The following is a 22,528-nucleotide window of genomic DNA, read 5'->3' on the forward strand; positions in this document are numbered from 1 at the left end:
TATAATCTTCTGACAGGTCTATTTTATCCTCGACTCCCACAATGTTTTTTTCCTGAAAGAACTATGTGGCGCTTTAACTCATCGTATGATATATTTGTTAGCTTTATTTTTTTTTGGTTTGGTAGACATGTCCTTCACGTAGACCCGAGCCATATCATTGTCTATGAAAAATGGTTCATCTCTGTACCCAAGATTATTGAGATCCACTGTTGCCATTCTGTACTGCTAGTCTACCTTTACCCCGCCTCCTGTCACCTTGACCAATGTGCACCGAAATAAAGGGACTGACGAGGCGGCTCCTCGGCAATGCACACCATGAGGGGATTAGGGTTAGTGGAAGCCTGCATGTTAGTACTAGACATCGAATACCAGACAAGAGGGAGGCGAGATTTACCCAGGTTCGGAGCCCTCGTAGAGGTAATGCCCTTACGCCCTGCCTGTCTGATTTTTATTATGAGTGAAATAGATTACAATGGGACAACCGAAGGACAGCGTGGTGGTGTTCTCGCCGAGAGGCAACATGGCTAGGGTTTGGTGTATGCATGAAAGGTTGAGAGAGAGATCCGACAACCCTCTCCTGGCATTTATATTGGAGGTCAGGTCCCGAGAGTCCTGCCCGGATTTGGTTACAATACATATATATTCCACCTAATCTTCCCATACTTGAATGTTTCCTTGCCCTGTAATTCAAGAAATAGTCTCCTTCCATCTATTCACCACGCAACCGACGTCTTGGATCTCATTGGGTTGCGGCGCTCCAGATGGGCCCCTATTGGGTCAGACAAGGTAGGGGAATGTCGAGTACCCGAAGGGTAATGCCCACATCAAGGACCTTAAAAGAAGGTCCATATTCAAGTTTCCATATCTCATCTATGTAACCATAATATGTGTACTTTTGCACATTGTTGTTTGTTGCATCAATATGGACACCACTGTTTTGGTTGATGCTCTTTTTATCTTGGGTGATCCTGTAAAATATATTCACATTCATCTCGTACCATTGGAAAGTTAATATAGTCGAAGATGGAGATCTAGCCAACAAGTACAACTGATCTCCAACAGTGGTGTTATTCATGAGATGTGTTTTAAACTAACCGCCGAAAGTCAGCACGTGTGCATGTGTAATCCAGTAGTCAGACTGCCTTGGGTTTTTGGAGCATACAATATTCATGTGTTCCTCGATATACGGAGCCACCAAGATGGAATTTTGTAGAACTGCGTAGTGTGCTTGAGTGAAAGAATGCCCGTCCATACTTATTATTTCTTTCCTAGCATTCTTTTTTCACTCACCCTCCACTCATGTTGTGATTTATGAACACAAATTCTAGGGAGTTTGTCTAAGCAAACTGTTACTCTTAAGAATGATGTTCAAGATCTACAGGAATGGACAAAGATCGTTGAGGCACAATTGGAAAAAATAGTTGATAGTAAAACTATTATACTTGCAAGATTTGCAGGGAAGCCCGAACCAAATCCCGTTGAAGACCTCAAGATGATGAGAATCAAGTAAGAAGATGAAGTACCTGAAGAGCTGAACTATAGCAATGATCCATCACCGTATTATGCCATGTAAGACCTTGTGAAGATGATAACCATCAAGAATCCCGGAATTGATCAAGTTAACATTAATATGTACCAACAATTTATTCATGAAGTAGCATGCAAAGTACTGAGTTAGAACAACAATATACGAAGCTAGCAGAAAACTTCCAGCTAAGCTTGATGATATATTTGAGCCCACCATTAAAATCCATATTGGAGTAAACAAGGTTGCTGCACTTTGTGATCTTGGTGCAAGCATGTCAACTATTCCAGAGAGCCTATTTGGTAAAATGAACTTAGGACCATTTGAAACAACTTTGCTAAGGCTTCACTTAGCGGATTTGACTTATAAACAAACTGTAGGAATTAAAGAAAATATTGTGGTAGAATTTAAAGGATGTCCTCCTCTTATTGATCTTTATAGTGGAGATGCCTAAATATTCTACAACTCCTATAATCTTAGAAAGACCATTTCTTAGAACTATTAAAGCTCTAATCAATTTACATGAAGGGAATGTGAGAATTCGACTACCATCCAAAGAACCATTTGTAGTTCACTTCCCTTAACTAGAAGCGCTTCATGGGAGGCAACCCATGCTTGATAAAGTTTTCCTTTACTCGTTCTTGTTTCAATTTTGTTTTTGTTTTTAATAAATATTGTTCATGAGATCCTTTGGAAAAGAGGAGAAGAAATAGGTGTTTAAAACTTTTGATTTGATATACTAACATAAGGGAATTATTCAATATTATATATTGTTGTTTTTCCTTAGTCATTTTCGAGGTAAGGTTGATGTGCAGAGGCATATGCAAAGATGCAAAAAATATCAAGTTTTGCAAGTTACATAGAAAATGGCAACCACCAGTACGTTGGGACCCGACCGTAGCACGGGCCCGTACCACTTCTTCGGCCAGAAGATGGAAGGAACCAAAGTTGTGTCCAAGAGTACAAAGAAGATGGATACCACCCATACCGGGGAATCCTCCCGTACCGGCCGACTGTACCAGCTTCAACAAAAGTTGCAAATTTTTGGAATTGTTATAGAAAGAATTGCGACCGCTCGTATGGGGATTACGCCTGCATCGAGTGTACCACCACGTATCAGCCCCGATCCTAAAGCGGAGGTGCTCAATACGGGTAAAGTGTGCCTGCCGTCCGTCCATACCGGCCGCCGGTTCACGTTATATGCCCAGGGAAGAGGTAAACCTAAACCTAATACATTCATATTCTCTGTCTTCTTCTTCCCAACTCAAAACCAACTCCATTGAATCTTCAAATCTGTTCATTTTTATTTGATTCCTCGCACACCATCGATTCGAGGTACGTTTCTCCTCTCATCCCCAACTTATTTTCAGCAAATCTATGTCCTAGCTCTTGCAATTATCAATCTAGAGTTAGGTCTTATTATAAACTTAATCATCCTAATGGGCATGTTAGACTTTGACATTCGAGGAGATTCTTTTGTAGTATGTGTTGAGGATCATTCCATGCTTTATGGAAAAAAGCTTCAAAACAGGCGGATGCTCAGCATCGTCCAACCTCTGGCTCGCGCGCTTGATGTGTGTCCTGATGGAGCCCACGTTATATCTTCAGTTGGCATATCCCTTTCATTCTTCCCATCGTGAACCTCTATCCCCGTTGTTGTTCCAAAAAAAAACAAATAAATCCCGTCGTTGCGACCTTGATGATGGGTTGCCGCCGCCGCATACCCATGGCTACCCGCCGCCGCGCACCATGGATCCTCGCCGCCAAGCGCCCAACCTCGTAGTCCTCCGTCACGCGCCATGGCTACCCCATCACCACGCACCATGGCTCCTTGCCACCGGGCGCAAAACCTCAAAGTCCTCTGCCGCTCCTTAACCTCGAGGGAGTTGATGCCGACCTCCTCTATGCCTCCTTGTGCCCCGAGCGAGCTGTTGCCTACCTCCACTGCGCGGGCCACCACCTACTTGGAGGTCCTCCGCCTTCCTCGCCCGCAAGGATGCAATGTGACGCCCCGGAATCGGTACCATGAGGATCCCAGCGAACCCGCCGAAATCCGCATGATATCGATTCAGAGACGCCCTCCGACACGACGTGCGCGACGAATCACACACGTGATGCCAGAGGAATTAACACGAGCGGTAACATTACAATAGGATTACAATAGAGCCCACAAGAACATATATTACAACAAAGACTCCAACGAGTCAAGATACAAATATACAATACAAAGATCCAAATCATACAGAAGATCAAATACGTCCGAGTACGGACAAGATACAAATTGGACTAAGAGTCCTGAAGATAACCAGTGACGTCCATAACCCTGCCCAGGCCAAGCCGGAAGGGTAACCTTGCTAACGTCGTCATCTCGTACCTGTCAAAGTCGGGCCATCGGTTGCCGACAAAAGGGGGAGGAGACAAAAAGAAAGGAAGGCGAGGGTAAGTACCATTGGCACGTACTTGCGAGACAAGACCAGCTATGCTCGCTGGTGGGCGGTATAAACTTCACCCGGCTATATGTGGAGTTTAGCGGCAGCAAAGCTACTATCCAATAGAGACACGCTACAACATCTGTCTACTCAGAGAAGATAAGAGAGCGCACAAGGTAACAGATAAATACTACACAAACATAACCCAGCCAATTACACATATCCCCTTCAACAATAGCGAAGAGGCAATGTAAAAGGCACTCAACGGTGGACCAGTTTTATTAGGTATCGGTTGTAGTAATGCTATATTACTACGCAAGTTATTATCAGATTATTAACAACAAGTATAAGGTGTAAGTTGTTCTATGATCAAGCCATACAATTCCAAGTCGTCCATAACCGCGGACACGGCTTATCGATAAGATGTACACCCTGCAGGGGTTGCCCAAATGTAACCATACGCATGCTCGAACCCACTTACTACAGGTGGAGTCTCACATCAAGACCGTTCCCAATGCAAGAGAAAATTTAATGGGAGCCACCCAACTAAGCTACCCGTGACGAAGTTCGGCCGTACTCCGATACGGACCCAGAGGTTTGCGTCGGCTTCCAAGGCGGGCACTAACGACCGGCCAAGGATAAAGAGTCCCGCGTTATGAGTACAGTACAGGAATAAACACCCGAAGGCAACAGGAAGTAAAACGTGCATCGTGCATATGAGCAAATAAAACCAAGGTTGTGGCTCCCAATAAACAGACTCGAGGAAAGGTAGTGGGTGATGGGGGTCCCATTCCCCCACGTACGGGTAGAGCGCTCAATCTCGGAACAGATAACAAGAACTCGGGTCCTAGGGGACATTAGCGAGTCAAAGTTCCGATGCTTTCGCAAAGGGGCTCACAGATGCCTCTGCTTACAATTTTAGTTGTTAACAATAAAGTAAAGTGTGATTATCTCCAACAAATGATATAGCATGTAAAAACCTCCCAACAACCCAACATATCCCGATAACAGATCGAGATAAACAACAGATCCTAAACACGCCTACGACTCGCAAAGCTGGCAAACAACAAACAATAGGTAGGGCGAGGAGGTGTATCTCGGACATATAGGTAACAGGTGGATAGGACACGTGACACAACAGAATCGCAACACAAGGATAGCAATAGATCAAAAGAGCATGTAAAAGTAAAATAGGTGAAGGGGTGGGCTCGCCTGTGAAAAGCTGCAGAAAAACTTGTCGGAGAATTCGCCGTTTCTCACATCACCACTTCGTGATCCTATCCGGGAAGAAGCAAATGCTGGAACACACAACGTATACAAGTCTTACTACTACGGATAAAGAAGATCCAGCATGATCAAGATGATATGCATGACATGGCAGATATGATGCAATGCACTTATCCATATTAATCGGAGTCGGAACCCCGGACAAGCAAATTAGGTTGGAGTTGCAGTTTCTACCGACAAAGTAAAGTGTTGTTTAGCATGGCATATCATGGCAGGGGTGCGCTACTTCAATATTAAGCGGAGCGGGGAAAACCACGTCGGTGTTCCGAAATACTCCACATATATGTAAGGTGGACATGCATAACTATCAACGCGTGACATGATGCAAGATGCAAACAGATGAATGGATGGCATAATCATGTCCAGCACATTTTTCTGATCAATTTTCATATAAAACACTTTGCATTTCGATGCACGGTTTGAAAGATATGATTTATGCAACATATAGACATTTTCTGGAATTTCTGCAAAACAGAGAAAAAGGGAAAACGTTTCTCACCCAGGCACTGGCTAGCCCGAGCGACTGACGCGCGGGCCAGGGAGTGCTGACGCGGCGCAGGAAGATGCTGTGAAGGACGGTGGGTCAGATTGAAGAAGAGTTAGGGGGTTATCTGCAAAACGTTTAGATCCAGATCGGATCTGAGGGTTTTCTCACCGGAAAGGGACTAGCTGGAGCCGCTGACGGACGGGGCCCGCGGCCACGTGGCTGCCAGCGTGGCGAAACGTGCTGGAACGCATAGAAGCTGTTCGATGCGGTGTGATGCCGCGCGCGTTCCGGGCGAGGGGCGGTCACCGCGGCGAGGCGTCGCGCGCGCCGGCAACTGGATGCGTCCCAGGACGCGAGGAAGGGGCGTCGGGTGCGCCTTGTCGGCGCGGACGAAGAGGAGGCGGCGCCGCCCACGGGAGGTGGCCGGAGCTTCACCGTCGGCGGGTTGCTGCGGACAAAACGGCCGATAGCAAGGTGAGAAGAAGGAGCAGAGGAGGGGGAAGCGATCGAGCGGTCCAGGAGGTGCGCCTGCTCACCAGGGATGTGTAGGACGTGACGAGGAGGGCGGAGGAGGACGGTGGCGGCCGGAGTCGAGCAAAAAGGCCGCCGGTGCTGGGGAAGAAACGAGGATGGAGGCGACGATTTAGGGCGCCCCCGGGCGATTCCTTGCAGAGGGATGTAGAGGACGACGACGCGCATCGATTGGTAGCGGCAGCGCAGTGAGGGGGTGACGGAGATGTCCGGGCGACGACGATGAACTTGCGGGGGGGTTCGGTGGTTACAGAGAAGAAAAGAGAGGGAGATGGGGGCGGCGGCGCGAGAGGGGAAGGAGAGGAGGGCTAGGGTTTCTGGCGCTGTGGGGAGGGATAAAAAGGGGAGAGAGGGAGCAGGTGGGAAGGGGAGGTGCGGTGGTGGAGGACCAGGCGCTCACGCCATCGGCGTGCTCACCTTTGGAGAAGACGACAACGAGGTATCACAGGTGCGTACCCCTTCGGTCTGTTGGGTTGGGTTGGGCCAGAGGAAGAGAAGGGAGGTGGGCTGCTGCGGTGGAGGAAGGTGGGCCGGGTGTGGCCTCGGGCCAGAAGAGAGGAGGAGAAGATTGGGCCACGAGGGAGAGGGGGGAAAAGGGTTTTTCTCTTGAAAACTCTTTATCTTTTCTTTTCAAAACTGTTTGTAAACTGTTTTATTTTAATAGTTCAAGCAAGTTTTAATTTTGAATCCAGGGATGGAGAGAGAGAGTAAACAAAATAGTTTGGCTTTGTAAAATAATTTTATTTATTAAAACATGGATGATATGATGCATATGCCATGATGATGCATAAAAAGAAAAGAACAGGCAAATCTATTAGGGGTACTAACCTGGGCCGTTACATGCAATCTCGAGAGAACCTAGTTGAGCTTGGAGGTGGTACCTCCTGCCACCACGCCTCCACCTCGACCTGGTCCACGCGGCCACCAAGCACGACAATCACAGTCCCACTGGCAACCGTCGAGGTGCTCTTGCGGGATGCCACGATGCAGGAAGAAGCGACACTTCATGGGGTCTATCCATGGCTGTTGTGACAATGACACCATTTCGCGAGCGCCATGGGGCTACAAATGGTTGCTGCTGGTGCTACCAACGGCGAGCGGCGGTGCTGTAAATGGTGCATGCATATGCTACCAATGCCGGCCACATGTGCTACCAACGACGACGAGCTGTGCTTCAAATGGTGCCTGCGTGTGCTACCAACGACGACTGGCGGTAATACAATTGGTAGTTGCCGGTGCTGCAAGGACTAAGTGCTGGTGCCGCCATTGGCGGGCAGCATTGCTACAAGGAGGTCTCTGGTGAACTATCGTGCTCAATGCGAATGGTGGGTGGATGAGCCGTAAAGGAGGGCCTATGCTGTTTAAACAGTCAACGAGGTGTTGCAAAGTGTCAGCGGCGGTGCTACGAAAGGTCAGCAACGGTGCTACGAAAGGTCAGCAATGGTGCTGCATACGATCACCGACGGTGCTACCACCAGTCAGTGGTGGTGCTGCAAGAAAGAAGTGAAAGCGCTTCCAGCTAGGAGTAGTTCACAATGCTACAATTGTATATTTTTGTGCTACAAATGGTATGTGGTTATGCTACTTTAGTATAATGTTTTTGCTGCTGGGTCTCTCACGAAGTACGGTGCTCTGGTGCGGTATGTTGCTCCTGCGAGGTCTTCGTTGAAGTCTCCGGCGAGGGCTCCGACGAAGTACGGTGCTCCGGCAAGGTCTGCGGTGAAGTCTCCGGTAGGACCGCGTCCGTCGGGGGAGTTAACTAAAGGGTGTGTCTAAATCTCAGTTGACTAAGACTTAACTTATGTCTCAGTAAAATTACATCAGCGTGTTTTGATGTGGGTCTAAACAAAGCACAAACAAGCAAACACGAATCTTCAAACAGAAACAAAATCTAACGATGGAGCATCGTGACTGACGTCTCAGCCAGCTGAAACTTAGCATGCAATTCCGTTAATTAAAAGATCAAAGGGAGTAGATATCCGTCAAACCGGGCCCAACATAAACCCTCGAAGACACACGCGACCAGATTATTCAATCCAACTCCGATCGGGAATAGAGCTAGGCTAGGGTTTTTGTCTCCAACTTTATTAGCCGAGAGACAACACGGCCATCTCCTATATCGATTGAAAGGTAGATCCTCCACGAATCCCCTTGGTCGGCGAATATTCTCCGCGAGGCGACGAGGATCAGATCAAGAGATGGCGGGTAAGCAGGGCCGCAGGAAGAGGAGATCCTCCGGAGCTCAGCTGCGTCTGAGCGGCAGCACCGTCTCCGGGGCGAAGAAGCCTGCGGCGGCGAAGGCGGCACCGGTTCCTCCGTGCAATTACCACCTTTCGATGGCAGCGGTCCAGTCGATTCTGAACCACAGGCGGGAGCCTTTCTTCATTGGCAGCTACTTCGACAACTTGGACGAGGAGGGCAAGAGGATCGTGCTCGAGGCGGCCGCCGAGCACGAGAAGATCGAGGACAGGTACGCCGTGTACCAGGAAAAAGTCCGCAAGGAGTTTGCTGCCAAAGGCTTCGTTGCGCTCCCTGATGACTACGACAAGAGAAGGGCTGCAGTGAACGCCGCTAGTGAGGAGACCTTCCGCAGATTCGCCGCCCAGTACAATCCGGACGGAATCTAAGTAAGGTGCTGGGCTGCAACATGGGCGAAGAAGCTTTGAGATTTTCAGAAGATGCATCATAGCACTGTTTGCCGATCTTGTTTTATTTCTCTATCTCTATTCTCTAGTCTCTCTCTTTATATGATAATGATGTAAGAATTGATCGCAAGAACTGTGTTCTTTACCCAGTTGGAACTATGCTTACGTATATTGACTAGACCTGTGGACAATCTATGTTGGTCATATAGTCCCTCCGTCTAAAAATAGGTGGAGAAAAACTACAATTTGATCTTTGAAGTTGCTCTGTATGCGTTTTGGTCACGAACTTGCAAATCGTGAATTGTGGGTCAAAAAGTTGCTCCGCGCGAGCGTTTTGGTCGATTAGTTTGCTGATGTGGCAATTTTTTTTTTTTTTGCAAATTGCCTCGTAAAAGTCAAACTAAGGAGTAAAAAATCAGAAAAAACAAAATGTTAGGGGTCAATTTGCAAAAAAAAACTATTTAACCACGCCACCAAACTAACCGTCGGTGTGACGGAGTGACCAAAACACTCGTGCGGGGGCAACTTTGTGACCCAAAATTCACGATTTGCAAGTTCGTGACCAAAACGCACATCCGTGCCAACTTCATAGATCAAATTGGAGTTTTCTCAATTTCATCTAGATACGGATGTATCTCTAACTAAAATACATCTAGAAGTAGCATAATGAATATTAAACAATTGTATAATGAGCATGTTGCCCAAGCATGGGAAAGAATGAAATCTTTGGTTAAAAATTGCCCAACCCATGGACTGACTACTTGGATACTTGGATGATCATCCAAACCTTTTATGCAGGACTGATTTTTTCTTCGCGGAACTTATTGGATTCAGCTGCTGGAGGTACCTTTATGTCCATCACTCTAGGAGACGCAACAAATCTTCTTGATGATATGATGATTAATTACTCTGAATGGCACACGGAAAGAGCTCCACAAGGTAAGAAGGTAAATTCTGTTGAAGAAACCTCTTCCTTGAGTGATAAGATTGATGCTATTATGTCTATGCTTGTGAGTGGTAGGACTAATGTTGATCCTAATAATGTTCCGTTAGCTTCATTGGTTGCTCGAGAAGAACATGTTGATGTAAACTTCATTAAAAATAATAATTTCAACAACAATGCTTATCGGAACAATTCTAGTAACAACTATAGGCCATATCCTTATAATAATGGTAATTCTTATGGTAATTCTTATGGGAATTCTTACAACAATAATAGGAACACACCCCCTGGACTTGAAGCTATGCTTAAAGAATTTATTAGTACACAAACTGCTTTTAACAAATTTGTTGAAGAAAAGCTTGGGAAAATTGATATACTTGTTTCTAAAGTCGATAGTCTTGCTGCTGATGTTGATCTTTTGAAATCGAAAGTTATGCCTAATGAAAATAATAATAATAAAATTGTTACTACAGCAAACTCCATCCAAGTTAGAATTAATGAGAATATAAGATTGATGGCCGAATTGCGCGCTAGGTGGGAAAGAGAAGAAAATGCTAAAGAAGATAATATAGCTAAAGTTTGGACTATTACCACCTCTAGTAATGCTAATGCTCCACATGTTGCTGCACCTCCTACTATCAATGGTAAAATAATTGGTGTTGGCAATGTTTCCACTTCTAATGCAAAGCCTCGAGAAACTCGCTGGAAACCGTCGAAATCGCCCGTGATAAAACTGATGAAATTTTTTCCAACATTGGGGACAATGATCCCATTGCTTTAGATTATAATGGTTTGGATTTTGATGATTGCCACATCTCTGAAGTTATAAAGTTCTTACAAAAACTTGCTAAGAGTCCTAATGCTAGTGCTATAAATTTGGCTTTCACAAAACATATTACAAATGCTCTCATAAAAGCTAGAGAAGAGAAATTAAATCGTGAAGCTTCTATTCCTAGGAAGCTAGAGGATGGTTGGGAGCCCATCATTAAGATGAAGGTCAATGACTTTGATTGTAATTCTTTATGTGATCTTGGTGCAAGTATTTCCGTTATGCCTAGAAAAATCTATAATATGCTTGACTTGCCACCATTGAAAAATTGTTATTTGGATCTTGCTGATAATTCTACAAAGAAACCTTTGGGGAGAGTTGATAATGTTCGCATTACCGTTAACAATAACCTTGTCCCCGTTGATTTTGTTGTCTTGGATATTGAATGCAATGCATCTTGTCCCATTATATTGGGAAGACCTTTTCTTCGAACTGTTGGTGCTATCATTGATATGAAGGAAGGTAATATTAAATATCAATTTCTTCTCAAGAAAGGTATGGAACACTTTCCTAGAAAGAGAATGAAGTTACCTTTTGATTCTATCATTAGAACAAATTATGATGTTGATGCTTCGTCTCTTGATAATACTTGATATACACTTTCTGCGCCTAGCTGAAAGGCGTTAAAGAAAAGCGCTTATGGGAGACAACCCATGATTTTACTACTGCACTTTTATTTTATATTTGAGTCTTGTAAGTTGTTACTACTATAGCAACCTCTCCTTATCTTAGTTTTGTTGCATTGTTGTGCCAAGTAAAGTCTTTGATAGTAAGGTTCATACTAGATTTGGATTACTGCGCAGAAACAGATTTCTTTGCTGTCATGAATCTGGGCCTAATTCTCTGTAGGTAACTCAGACAATTCTGCCAATTTACGTGAGTGATCCTCAGATATGTACGCAACTTTCATTCAATTTGAGCATTTTCATTTGAGCAAGTCTGGTGCCTCTTAGAAATTCATCTTTACGAACTGTTCTATTTTGACAGATTCTACCTTTTATTTCGCATTGCCTGTTTTGCTATGCTTGATGGATTTTTCTATTCCATTAACTTTCAGTAGCTTTGTGCAATGTCTAGAAGTGTTAAGAATGATTATGTCACCTCTGAACATGTGAATTTTTGATTATGCACTAACCCTCTAATGAGTTGTTTTGAGTTTGGTGTGGAGGAAGTTTTCAAGGATCAAGAGAGGAGGATGATACAATATGATCAAGGAGAGTGAAAGCTCTAAGCTTGGGGATGCCCCAGTGGTTCACCCCTGCATATTTCAAGAAGACTCAAGCGTCTAAGCTTGGGGATGCCCAAGGCATCCCCTTCTTCATCGACAACATTATCAGGTTCCTCTAGTGAAACTATATTTTTATTCCATCACATCTTATGCACTTTGCTTGGAGCGTCGGTTTGTTTTTGTTTTTGTTTTGTTTGAATAAAGTTGGATCCTCGCATTCATTGTGTGGGAGAGAGACACGCTCCGCTGTTGCATATGGACAAATATGTCCTTAGGCTTTACTCATAATATTCAGGGGCGAAGGTTGAATCTGCTTCGTTAAATTGTTATATGGTTGGAAACGGGAAATGCTACATGTGGTAATTGGTAAAATGTCTTGGATAATGTGATACTTGGAAATTTTTGTGCTCATGTTTAAGCTCTTGCATCATATACTTTGCACCTTTTAGTGAAGAAATACATAGAGCTTGCTAAAATTTGGTTTGCATAATTGGTCTCTCTAAGGTCTAGATAATTTCTAGTAAGGGTCGAACAACAAGGAAGACGGTGTAGAGTCTTATAATGCTTACAATATGTCTTTTATGTGAGTTTTGCTGCACCGGTTCATACTTGTGTTTGTTTCAAATAACCTTGCTAGCCTAAACCTTGTATCGAGAGGGAATACTTCTCATGCATCCAAAATCCTTGAGCCAACCACTATGCCATTTGTGTCCACCATACCTACCTACTACATGGTATTTCTCCGCCATTCCAAAGTAAATTGCTTGAGTGCTACCTTTAAAATTTCCATTCTTCATCTTTGCAATATATAGCTCATGGAACAAATAGCCTAAAAACTATTGTGGTATTGAATATGTACTTATGCACTTTATCTCTTATTAAGTTGCTTGTTGTGCGATAACCATGTTCCTGGGGACGCCATCAACACTTTGTTGAATATCATGTGAGTTGCTATGCATGTCCGTCTTGTCTGAAGTAAGGGCGATTTACTATGAGTTGAATGGTTAGAGCATGCATACTGTTAGAGAAGAATATTGGGCCGCTAACTAAAGCCATGATTCATGGTGGAAGTTTCAGTTTTGGACAAATATCCTCAATCTCATACGAGAATATTAATTGTTGCTAAATGCTTATGCATTAAAGAGGAGTCCATTATCTGTTGTCTATGTTGTCCCGGTATGGATGTCTAAGTTGAGAATAATCAAAAGCGAGAAATCCAATGTGAGCTTTCTCCTTAGACCTTTGTACAGGCGGCATAGAGGTACCCCTTTGTGACACTTGGTTAAAACATATGTATTGCGATGATAATCCAGGTAATCCGAGCTAATTAGGACAAGGTGCGGGCACTATTAGTATACTATGCATGAGGCTTGCAACTTGTAGGATATAATTTACATAACACATATGCTTTATTACTACCATTGACAAAATTGTTTCTTGTTTTCAAAACCAAAGCTCTAGCACAAATATAGCAATCAATGCTTCCCTGCGAAGGGCCTTTCTTCTACTTTTATGTTGAGTCAGTTCACCTATTTCTCTCCACCTCAAGAAGCAAACACTTGTGTGAACTGCGCATTGATTCCTACATACTTGCATATTGCACTTGTTATATTACTTTACATTGACAATATCCATGAGATATACATGTTATAAGTTGAACTTCAATACCTTTACTTTGAATTTATTGCTTTATGAGTTAACTCTTATGCAAGACTTATCGATGCTTGTCTTGAAAGTACTATTCATGAAAAGTCTTTGCTATATGATTCAATTGTTTACTCATTACATTTACATTGTTTCGAATCGCTGCATTCATTACATGTGCTTACAATAGTATTGATCAAGATTATGATGGCATGTCACTTCAGAAATTATCTTTGTTACCGTTTACCTACTCGGGACGAGTAGGAACTAAGCTTGCGGATCCTGATACGTCTCCAACGTATCGATAATTTCTTATGTTCCATGCCACTTAATTGATGATACCTACATGTTTTATACATACTTTATGTCATATTTATGCATTTTCCGGCACTAACCTATTAACAAGATGCCGAAGAGCCAGTTGCTGTTTTCTGCTGTTTTTCATTTCGGAAATCCTAGTAAGGAAATATTCTCGGAATTGGACGAAATCAACGCCCAGGATCTTATTTTTCCACGAAGCTTCCAGAAGTCCGGAGAGGAAACGAAGTGGGGCGACGAGGTGCCCACACAACAGGGCGGCGCGGCCCAAGCCCTGGCCGCGCCGGCCTGGTGTGTGGGGCCCTCGTGGCGCCCCCTGGCCTACCTCCTCCGCCTACTTAAGCCTTCGTCGATAATAACTCCAAGATCGAGAGCCACGATACGTAAAACCTTCCAGAGACGCCGCCGCCAATCCCATCTCGGGGGATTCAGGGGATCGCCTCCGGCACCCTGCCGGAGAGGGGAATCATCTCCCGGAGGACTCTTCACCGCCATGGTCGCCTCCGGAGTGATGAGTGAGTAGTTAACCCCTGGACTATGGGTCCATAGCAGTAGTTAGATGGTTGTCTTCTCCTAATTGCGCTTCATTGTTGGATCTTGTGAGCTGCCTAACATGATCAAGATCATCTATCTGTAATACTACATGTTGTGTTTGTTGGGATCCGATGAATAGTGAATGCTATGTTATGTTGATTATCAATCTATTATCTATATGTTGTTTATGATCTTGCATGCTCTCCGTTACTAGTAGAGGCTCTGGCCAAGTTTTTGCTTATAACTCCAAGAGGGAGTATTTATGCTCGATAGTGGGTTCATGTCTCCATTAAATCTGGGGGAGTGACAGAAACCTCTAAGGCTGTGGATGTGCTGTTGCCACTAGGGATAAAACATCGATGCTATGTCTAAGGATATATGTGTTGATTACATTACACACCATACTTAATGCAATTGTCTGTTGTTTGCAACTTAATACTGGAGGGGGTTCGGATGATAACCTGAAGGTGGACTTTTTAGGCATAGATGCATGCTGGATAGCGGTCTATGTACTTTGTCATAATGCCCAATTAAATCTCACAATACTCATCATAACATGTATGTGCATGGTCATGCCTTCTTTATTTGTCAATTGCCCAACTGTAATTTATTCACCCAACATGCTTATTCTTATGGGAGAGACACCTCTAGTGAACTGTGGACCCCGGTCCATTCTTTTAATCGAATACAATCTACTGCAATACTCGTTCTACTGTTTTCTGCAAACAATCATCATCCACACTATACATCTAATCCTTTGTTACAGCAAGCCGGTGAGATTGACAACCTCACTGTTACGTTGGGACAAAGTACTTTGGTTGTGTTGTGCAGGTTCCACGTTGGCCCCGGAATCCCTGGTGTTGCACCGCACTACACTCCGCCGCCATCAACCTTCAACGTGCTTCTTGGCTCCTACTGGTTCGATAAACCTTGGTTTCTTACAGAGGGAAAACTTGTCGTTGTACGCATCACACCTTCCTCTTGGGGTTCCCAACGGACGCGTGCTGTACGCGTATCACAAGCATGCATAACTCATCATTTACACTTAACATCGAGTAGGCAAAATAGAATGTGTACAAAAAAGTAACACTCACTTGAAATTGTAAGAAAATAGTATTTTCGTTCTGGAATTTTGTTTAGTTAAACATCTTAGCAAGTTAGCCTAAGTGTCCTTGACGTGGTCTCGTACCGTAACAAAATTAACGGTATATGGATCAATGAACCCAATGTCATAGATTCTCCATCTTCTGCATTTGAGAATCTTCATTCTGCATAATAGTGTACAAAAGAATATAGTGAGGATAATTACAAGCAATGAACAAGCTGAGCTAGAGACTTAATTACAGAAATTAATCACTTTCAACAAATAGAAACTGATGATAGATTTGTCGAGGACGTCTTGATTGTGTAAATGATAAAATTCTTCAAGCATAATACATATCTAGTCTTCGCGGAAGTACACTAGTAGGAAACTAGCTATAGGTGGGAGGCCTTTCTGTGGCGCACCTGTTTCCCATGCGCTACAGAAATTTTTCTGTGGCGCACCCCTTTCACATGCGCCACAAAAATATGGTGGGCCCCACCCACGATCAGGCCCAATCATTGGTTTCACTATTTCTGTGGCGCATGGATCGACGTGCGCCACAGAATTACACCTTTCTATGGCGCGCATTGCTTGGTGCGCCACAAAAACAAGATATTTAGTGGTGCATTGAGGCTGGTGCGCCAGAGAAATTGGATATTTAGCGGCACATTTTCCCTAGTGTGCCACAGAAATTGCGACCCAGATCTACATAGTGCCAACCCCTCACCTACAACACTACCCATTTCATTCTTCTTCCTCCTCCATCCAGCTTGTCTTCCCCTTCTCTTCCATCCCATTTTGGCCATACTTTTTACCTTTTTGGTACTTATTGCACTTACTTTGGTTGATACATAATTGTTGGTGAGGGGAAACCTCTCCATACTCTCTCCTCTCCCACATCTCTTTTTGTCCAACACCACATTCTCATCGATCGTGGTCTCGTCTCGGTATCGAATCTACTAGCTGAGTAGTTGGAGGGGACATGCATATGCATGTCTTGTGTGGTCGTCGGTGTGTATGGATGCTTGTTGCAGGTGAATCGCTTGTCCCGCGCAGGCAGTGTGTGTGCGGGATGGCAAGACGATCTTTATACATAAAGCTTGTGTGGTGCCATGAATATTTGCATGTAAAGTTGTTGCTTGTGCCGGCGTGGTGCATGCATGTTTGCCGGGAAGAAAGGCATTGTCCATTGGGGCATCATCAGCAACGCGAACGAGGACCTCCAGATCGGCAACGTCACCATCCCCTAGTACTGGACCCACCTCTCTCTCTAGAACTGGCAGCGGTACAGTGACAAGAATGAGAACGAGTTTCCGCTGGAGTCCGTTGGCGACTACACGTGGGAGTACGCCTTCCTTAACTTATCCGACTACACCGTTGGCCAGGACAACCCGACCTTGTCGAAGAACGAGCTCAATAGCATCTGGTACCAGTCGGAGGATATCTTCCCGGCGTCGGGCGTTCCCGAGGAGCAGCAGCACGCGTTCTGGGTCCGCGCCAGCAAGCGCTACTACGCGCTGGCGGCGAAGCTGGAGGGATGGAGCTGCCGGTGTGCGTGAACGGGCGACGATGTGCCTGCCTCGCGCACCGCGGGTGGTCCGGGTCAGCAGGGGGTGCAGCGGTAACGTGTTCCTGGACAACGCCCGGTACCGCCAGTTCGTGCGCACAAGGTTCTAGTGCACGCCCATCGAGATGGAGAGCGCCGCCGTCGCGCTTGTGGCGTACCTGCAAGGAGTCCCGTTCCTCACCATCCACTCGCTGTCGGTTGATACGTTGCAAACGTATCTATAATTTTTGATGCTCGATACTTGTTTTACACTAATTTTTATATGTTTTGTTTACACTTTGTTGTACTTTTATACATTTTATGCCACAGTGTTAGTTCCCTATTTTCTGTTGTTTTGTATTTCGGAAAAGTTGTACAGAAAATATTCTCGGAACTGGACGAAACAAAAGCTGAAGTTTCTATTTTACTGTAGCGAAGATGGAGTCCATAGGAGAGACGAAGGGGCGCCACGAAGCGGCCACACCTTCCCTTGGCGCGGCCAGGACCTGGGCCACGCCATGGGGTGGTGTGGGCCCCCCAGGCACCCACCGGCCTCACCCTTCCGCCTATTTATTCACGATCTCGGGAAAAATCTAAACACCCGAGCCTCCATCCATAAAAAGTTCTGCCGCGGCTGCCATCGCCGACCTTAGCTCGGGAGGGTTCTGAAGCTCTTCCCGTCATCCTGCCGAAGTGATGCGTGAGTAGTTCATCTCTGGACTACGGGTCCATAGCAGTAGCTAGATGGTTGCCTTCTCCAAATTATGCTTCATGTTTAGATCTTGTGAGTTACCTATCATGATAAAGATCATCTTTATGTAGTGTTACATGTTGTGTTTGTTGGGATCCAATGAATATTGAATACTATGGTTGAGATCGATTATATATTTGTTATATGGTATTTGAGATCTTGCATGCTCTCCGTTGGTAGTAGATGTTTTGCCCAAATACATACTTGTAACTCCAAGAGGGGGTATTTATACTCGATAGTGGGTTCATGCCTCTAGTAATCTGGAAGAGTGACAATAACTTCTAAGATTGTAGATATGTTGTTGCTACTAGGGAGAAAACAACAATGTTTTGTCTAAGAATAATTCTATTGTTTACTTTACACACATTGCTTAATGCGATAATCTGTTGCTTGCAACTTAATACTAGAACGGGTTCGAATGATAACCGGAAGGTGGATTATTAGTCATAGACGTAGTTGGATTACAGTCTATCTCAAAGATTTATTGTTAAATTCAAACTCGAGAAAATGTGACAAACTTTACGAATTCATAAAAAATTCTTTTCAAATTAGAAAAATAAAAATAATATATCAAATTTTTCAGAAAAATAATCGCTATCACCAAAATATAACATGAAATTTTTATTAGAAATAAAAATTCAATTATTTAATAAGTCTTAATTCTGTATTTTATTTATCCAAAATTTAAAGAACATTCAATAATTAGTAAATTTCTAAAATAAATAATAACCATTTATAAAAGGGATTTCTATTTTCGTGCCCCCGGTTCCTTAGTTGTGCTCAGTTTTCCCCAGCTCCTTACTTTTTCCTCAGTTTTCCCCAAGACCTTGTCTGCAACAATCACAGGTGTTGTAACGGCCGGTTGCCCGACGGTTGACCGTTATCTTCTGACTAGTGGGGCCACGTACAGCCCGCAAAGACACGTCAGACCATCCATCTTTGTTTGACCGTAAGCATCGCTGTATCCCTGACCAAAACACGCACGAGTGGGGCTTCGGTATATCGAATGACAAGTGGGCCATGGCGCTGATACAAGGGGCAATACACGGGTAGGAATAGATTTTTAAACGGAGCTCTACATCGATGGCACGGAGGAGGTGGCCTGCGGGGTGCCGAGATGAGATTGACGTCCACAAAGAACTGCATGAGGCGAGACCAGACGCATTAGATAGATATGAACTAGACGCATTTAACCATGCAAAGAAGAGAAGAAATGGGCGACGACATCGACGACTACCTCAAAACTTTGACTGACCGTGTCTGACATGAACGTGAGCAATGTAGAGAAAACTAGTGTCTCTCTTTTCTGGCGTGTACAGATGGGTGCTAGATGAGTGTGGTGGCGAAGGGAAAGACCTCGCGGTGGTCTGTGGCGTCCAGCATAGCGGGGCGGCGTGGCCGTGCCCACAGCGGCGTGCATGCATATTCGGCATTGGCATCAACATGTACGTTCGGCATTGGCCTCGGCGGTATCTCTGGTGTGTCAGTGATCGAATGAGGGGACGGGATTGAGGGTGCATCCCAACGCTGACCTAGCAGTGGCGGCGAGCATAGCTGCTTCGACCATGCCGATATCGGCATCGACATCGTTTGGAGGCTGTGGTGCTTGATACGTCTCAAACGTATCTATAATTTCTTATGTTCCATGCTATTTTTATGACAATACTCACATGTTTTACATACACTTTATATCATTTTGATGCATTTTCCGGCACTAACCTATTAACAAGATGCCGAAGCGCCAGTTCCTGTTTTCTGCTGTTTTTGGTTTCAGAAATCCTACACAGGAAATATTCTCGGAATTGGACGAAACAAAAGCCCACGGTCTTATTTTCAACGGAGCCTTCCAGAAGGCCAAAGAGGAGACGAAGAGGGGCGACGAGGCGGCCACACCCTAGGGGGACGCGGCCCCGCCCCTAGCCGCGCCGCCCTATGGGGTGGGCCCGTCGAGCGTCCCCCGACTCTGCCCCTTCGCCTATATATTCTCTCCGTCGCGAAACCCTAGAACCGAGAGCCACGATACGACAAAAGTTCCAGAGACGCCGCCGCCGCCGCCAATCCCATCTCCCGGGATTCAGGAGATCGCCTCCGGCACCCTGCCGGAGAGGGGAATCATCACCGGAGGGCTCTACATCACCATGCCCGCCTCCGGACTGATGCGTGAGTAGTTCATCCTTGGACTATGGGTCCATAGCAGTAGCTAGATGGTTGTCTTCTCCTCTTGTGCTATCATGTTTAGATCTTGTGAGCTGCCTATCATGATCAAAATCATCTATTTGTAATGCTACATGTCGTGTTTGTTGGGATCCGATGAATATGGAATACTATGTCAAGTTGATTATTGATCTATCATATATGTGTTGTTTATGATCTTGCATGCTCTCCGTTGCTAGTAGAGGCTCTGGCCAAGTTGATACTTGTAACTCCAAGAGGGGGTATTTATGCTCGATAGTGGGTTCATGCCTCCATTGAATCTGGGATAGTGACAGAAAGTTCTAAGGTTATGGATGTGCTGTTGCCACTAGGGATAAAACATCAATGCTTTGTCTAAGGATATTTGTATAGTTTACATTACGCACAGTACTTAATGCAATTGTCTATTGTTTGCAACTTAATACTGTAAGGGGTGCGGATGCTAACCCGAAGGTGGACTTTTTAGGCATAGATGCATGCTGGATAGCGGTCTATGTTCTTTGTCGTAATGCCCTAAGTAAAACTGTAATTTGTTCACCCAACATGCTATTTATCTTATTGGAGAGACACCACTAGTGAACTGTGGACACCGGTCCATTCTTTTACATCTGAAATACAATCTACTGCAATCATTGTTCTCTGTTGTTCTTTGCAAACAAACATCATTCTCACACCATACGTTTAATCCTTTGTTTACAGCAAGCCGGTGAGATTGACAACCTCACTGTTAAGTTGGGGTAAAGTATTTTGATTGTGTTGTGCAGGTTCCACGTTGGCGCCGGAATCCCTGGTGTTGCGCCGCACTACACTCTTTCATCGACAACCTTCACGTGGCCTTCATCTCCTACTGGTTCGATAACCTTGGTTTCTTACTGAGGGAAAAACTTGCTGCTGTGCGCATCACACCTTCCTCTTGGGGTTCCCAACGGACGTGTGCATCACACGCCATCAAGACCTTTTTCTGGCGCCGTTGCCGGGGAGATCAAGACACGCTGCAAGTGGAGTCTCTCACATCCAATCTCTTTACTTTGTTTATTGTCTTGCTTTACTTTATTTTATTTTTTATCTTGTTTGCTTTCTTTATATCAAAAACACAAAAAATTAGTTACTTGTTTTACTTTACTTAATTCGGTTTTGCTTAGTTTATTTTTATTGCTAAAATGAGTAATCCTGAAGTTGAAGTTCATTCATTTAAGCAACAAGGGGGAGAAAGTTTTAAAGATGTTTGGTATAAAATTAGTGATGCTCATCATAGGTGCACTAAGAAACACTCCACTGTTATCCTCCTTAGGAACTTTTATGTTGGTATCTCTAGCTGGAATAGGTATGTTCTTGATACTCTTGCGGGAGGTAATTTCCTAGGCACTCCTGCTTTAGAAGCTAGTTGCATTATTGAGAGTCTAGTTGGAATACCACCTGTTAATGAAGCTAAAATTGAAATATCTCTTGAAGATGTCATGAAAAAGTTGGAGGCCACAGAGAAAAATCTTCCAAGTGTTGAGACTAAATTGGGAATATTACTTGATAACACTGATAAATTTGATAAATCTCTAGGAGGAATTAATGAAAGAATTGCTGTCTTAGAAACTTGTGCTATCCATGATAATCAAACCCATAGGATTGGTGAACTTGAAGAAGCTATGGGAACTTTGGGTTCAACTTTTTCTTCTCTTAAGTTTAAGGAGAAAGCTTATGTGGGCAAGGAGCAAAAGTTCATGTATGTATCTAAGGTGCCTAAGCCAAAGAACTATTATAAGCCTAAAATTGATAAAGCCCTTAGTACCACTATGGGAAATTTAGATAATAGAGCATCTAAGATACCTATTGTGACAAGTTGTGTTTTTAAGGAAAAACATGATGTTGATGCTTCTTCTCTTGATGTTACTTGATTTACACTTTCTGCGCCTAGCTGAAAGGCGTTAAAGAAAAGCGCTTATGGGAGACAACCCATTATTTTACTTCTACAATTTTTCTTTTATATTTGAGTCAAGGTGCTTGTTACTACTGTAGCAATACCTTTGTATCTTTACTTTATTACATTGTTGTGCCAAGTAAAGTCTTTGATAGTAAGATTGATACTAGATTTGGATTTCTGTGTAGAAACAGATTTCTAGATGTCACGAATTTGAGTAGGTCTCTCTGTAGGAAACTTAGAAAAATCTAGGAAAATTCATGAGTGATCCTCAGATATGTACGCAACTTTCATTCAATTTGAGCTTCTTCATCTGAGCATGTTAAGTGCCTCTAAAACATTCGTCTTTACGGATTGTTCTGTTTTGATAGATTCTGCCTTATATTTCACATTGCCTCTTTTACTGTGTTGAGTGGATTTCTTTGATCCATTAACTTTCAGTAGCTTTGGGTAATGTCCAGAAGTGTTGGGAATGATTGTGTCCTCTCTGAACATGTGAATTTTTGATTATGCACTAACCCTCTAATGAGATTGTTTTGAGTTTGCTGTGGAGGAAGTTTTCAAGGATCAAGAGAGGAGGATGATATAATACGATCAAGAAGAGTGAAAAGTCTAAGCTTGGGGATGCCCCCGTGGTTCATC

The 22,528-nt window shown here is 44.1% G+C and overlaps 1 long non-coding RNA gene and 1 pseudogene across 1 annotated transcript; one reads left to right on the forward strand and one right to left on the reverse strand.

The window, feature by feature from the left end:
* Positions 1-3,688: 3,688 nt before the first annotated feature.
* LOC127342013 (uncharacterized) lies at positions 3,689-6,654 on the reverse strand. The gene is made up of 4 exons (XR_011755166.1): positions 6,265-6,654; positions 5,897-6,176; positions 5,741-5,807; positions 3,689-5,252 (listed from the first exon to the last, which is right to left on the reverse strand). It is a non-coding gene; the product is annotated as an uncharacterized lncRNA (long non-coding RNA).
* Positions 6,655-16,644: 9,990 nt separating this feature from the next.
* LOC127339511 (bark storage protein B-like) lies at positions 16,645-17,275 on the forward strand (annotated as a pseudogene).
* The last annotated feature ends 5,253 nt before the right edge of the window (positions 17,276-22,528 follow it).

Source organism: Lolium perenne, chromosome 3, assembly GCF_019359855.2.
Source record: "Lolium perenne isolate Kyuss_39 chromosome 3, Kyuss_2.0, whole genome shotgun sequence".
NCBI lineage: Eukaryota > Viridiplantae > Streptophyta > Magnoliopsida > Poales > Poaceae > Lolium > Lolium perenne.